The 3649-nt window shown below is 42.0% G+C and overlaps 1 long non-coding RNA gene across 1 annotated transcript; it reads right to left on the bottom strand.

Moving 5' to 3' along the window:
• Positions 1–789: 789 nt before the first annotated feature.
• LOC104913940 lies at positions 790–3649 on the bottom strand. Its single transcript, XR_795729.3, has 3 exons — positions 3584–3649; positions 2900–2995; positions 790–2258 (listed from the first exon to the last, which is right to left on the bottom strand). It is a non-coding gene; the product is annotated as an uncharacterized LOC104913940 (long non-coding RNA).

Raw genomic sequence — 3649 nt, 5'->3', positions numbered from 1 at the left:
GGCGGTGGGAGCCGCGGGTTCGGGACTGCTGGGAGCGTTCCACCGAAACGCTGTTCAGCTGGGCTGGAAAAAGACTCAACCCTGCTATGCAAACCCATCATGAAGCAAGCAGTAAATTCCGCGTTGCTCGTCTCGTCTGCAGTGCTGCTGCTGAAAGAATGCGTGATCAGGGCCCAAAGTTGGGGCCTGTAATCTGTAAACGTGCTCTGCTAGGAGAGCAAAGTAGCTGCTGAGGTCTGAATGTGGCCAAGTAGGAAAAAGAAAGAGCGGTGGTGAATGCAAAGTGGGTTGCCGTTCAGGTTTCTGCACAAGCCAGAGCTATACACGTGCAGTTCAGCACTGCATTGCAGGATGTCGACCTGCACCTTTCCCTACCACGTTTGTGATCACAGCCCAGCCTTGTGAGCAACCTCAGTTCCTGTTGTGCAAATCACACCTTGAGCTAAGAAAGGAATCCTTCAGTGCTTCACACTACAGCAGGTTCAGAGCTACCAGTGCTCCCTTAACACGCAGAGCAGCCAGAACTCTGCCTTCCCAGACTTGGGTTTTCCCCATCATCTCTCCACACATCAAAGATATCAGGCACAGCAACAGTGAGACACCTAACACAGCTCCCCCCCCCCCCAGTTCAAAAACTTGTTTAACATTTATAGACATCATTTCTAATTCAATGCCATCCATTACAAGATTAAGAAATGTTTGCAAACATAAAGGGCAAACATTACAATGTTTTATCTCTTTTATGAACCTCCAGGACCTACGTTAAAAAAACCAACATCAAAATTCAAATCCCATCAAAACAGAAAATTGACACAAATTTTAATATTTATATATTTTAAATCAAAACACAATTAAATATAGTATGCTTTAAGTACATGAATACTTGGGCATGAGAGAAATAAGAAGTGGTACATAGTACCAAAAACCTATACACAGCCTTTTTTGCCTTTTTTTTTTATATATAGACAATACAGTGTCTCTCTATACAATCAAATATTGCAACAGAATAACACTTGCTAGTCAATCAAAATATTTGGAACACTGGAGATGATTTGAGTTCTTTTGCAAAGTGATTTTTTGCACAAGTTCAAGAAAAAGAAAGCAATCATGAGTAAAATAAAAAACCCAAAGTAGAAGTGTTGTATATTAAAAACGCAGTGATGTAACAGAGTTACACACAGTGCTTTTGATACTCTGTAAAAATCAATTCACTGGGAAAAATGGAGGTGCTGCATCACGCTGTGGCTTTACTTAAAGGTTTTGTATGTTGCAAGTATTGACAGTGTCAGGAAAAAGGCGGTCAGAGGTCATTAAAGTTATTTTCCTTTGTAAACCAAACATCTGGAATTAGATACTATGTTGGTTTGAGGACAACAAGCTATGCAGAATGGCAGTAACACATGGCAGCAATTACTTTTTTCCTTGCTTAGGGGATGGAAAGGAAAAAAAATGGAGCAGTCTACCGGGTAGAATCTCCTGAAAACATGGTGTGCATTCACAGCCGAGGCTCAGGAGCAGAGGGTTGCACAAGCATAAGATTTAGAGTCTGCTCGAGTCTGCTGTGTTAGAAGCAGGAGATGAATGTAAGTGTGCAATTGTCAGAGCTTGACAAGGAAGAGTCACACCGTCCAGGCTTTGCTCATCATTCTACGCTGCCTTCAAAGTTAATGTAGTTATGAAGTAAAATACATTTATCTTACAGTTGAATACTCATCTATTTCAAGTAAGGAAAATTAAAAACTTAGAGCTTTTTAGGTCATTCACTGCCAAATGAATTCATCATTTCAGGTTTGCTCCTCCAATGGCCAATGTCAGGGGCACGTTCCACGGCCTTTGCAGTTACGTGTTACAAAATCACTGGTTGCAGAACTAGAAACTACAGCAAAACTCTCCCCTCCTTGCTGCGGCTTGTGTCCCCTTCCAGATATTTTGCTTAGGAGTCTTTTTGAGACAGGGTCAAGTATTTGTGAAGCTGATCAGAGTTTTTCAGTGACACGTTCAGCAACGATCTCTTCATCTCTAAAAACCATCATGCTAAATGCCACATACAACAGGAAAAAGTGTTTCTTCACGCTCTACAGTGGAGGTACAGGATTGCTTCTTTTTAATTCTTCCTTATAAACGAGGGAGTTATCAGCAGTTGGAGTAACAGTGCTTTGTTTTTATTGGCTGTGTTAAAGAATCCACCAAATGGGAAAGTTCACTCATTCTCAACGCAGAAAACCAGATTTCCTGTTCTGGCATTTCTAAAATCATAGCTGGAAAAGGAAGAGCAGGGTTAGAGTTCATCATACCCTAAAACACACACACAGACACTCAACAGAGAGACATTTCGTGTTCACAAATGTTAAAGCCAGGTGTGCTTATGAGTTTGGGAAAGAAAGAAGAGCTACTCTCAGTCTTCAGCTTACAGTAACATGCTTAACTGAATCGAGAACATCTGCAGCCACTTGACATTTCCCAATATTGTGCTGAGTGACCTTTTCATCCAGTCAGATTGGAATTATGTGATTTGTAGCCAAGCTATTAGGTGAAATTATTATGCAAGTCGTTTAAACATAACTGCTGCAGAAAAATCAAAAGTCACATAGTGAAACTATGGACCAATGATTGAAGCCTAGTCTGTAGGCATCAATATGCATCAAACATTAACATGCAACACTAAACTGCTTATCAACATGGCTGCAGACTTGCACAGAGCCACTGAAGATATCTGTTACAAAACTCCTACAGCCCTGTACGTAGGTTGAAAGGAGTCCAACCTTTGGTTCTTCAGATCATACAAGTCTGAACTCCTGGCAGTGTGCATTTCAGAGGCACCAAGAAAGCAAGTGAGAGCTCTGCTCCTCCCACACCTTGGCTCAGGTCAGACAGAGGCGTGCATCCTTCCACCTCTTACCGTTGTGCCCTTCTCTGAGCGCTGCTCGCAGTGTGCCTGCTGCATGACATCATTGACTATCATCTTTGCTATCCGCCAAGCCATCTCTTCTTGAGCCTGCCATGGAAAAACATCCCAAACACAGGTGGAATTGTTAAATGAGAATACAGCATTCTCAGCATCATTCGTGTTCTCGACCTCAGACACGCAGTTAACATTCACAGCACAGTGACTTGTAAGCAGATCTTCCCTTGATGCAAATGGACTTGGCTTCCATGCACTGCATTCAATCCAATTAATAGGAATATTTACTGCTTGATGCAATTTGGTGAATTTTTTATACTTTTCCAAACCCCTCCAGAGGGGAGAAATGCAGCCTGTAACCCATGTACAGTGATCACTTCACAGCAAAAAGCAATAAACATGAGCACTGCCACTCTTAGTAAAGACACTGTAATAAAACCCTGTTGACTGTAAGCACATTGTTAATTTTGTCAGTTAAACCATCAAACACTGGTGGGGGGAATAGTGACAAAAAGAACCCCACACCATCTCACAGGTGTGAGGTATTTGGTACACAGCCTGAGAGTTCTGACTGGTGTTATCAGAGATGGAGAAACAGCCAGGATTAAGAACCCAAACACTTGATTTCCCTAATCTGAACTGTAAAGTATGCCACAAGGAGCAGATAAAAAGAGAACACACCTCATCCGTGTTTCCTTGAACCCACTTCTTCATTGCTTGTGAAAACATGGACCCTAGTTGAGACAA

This window comes from Meleagris gallopavo, chromosome 21 (assembly GCF_000146605.3).
Source record: "Meleagris gallopavo isolate NT-WF06-2002-E0010 breed Aviagen turkey brand Nicholas breeding stock chromosome 21, Turkey_5.1, whole genome shotgun sequence".
Classification (NCBI taxonomy): Eukaryota; Metazoa; Chordata; class Aves; order Galliformes; family Phasianidae; genus Meleagris; species Meleagris gallopavo.
The sequence above is the reverse complement of the archived record's forward strand: the minus strand, read 5'-3'. Positions and strand labels throughout refer to the sequence as shown.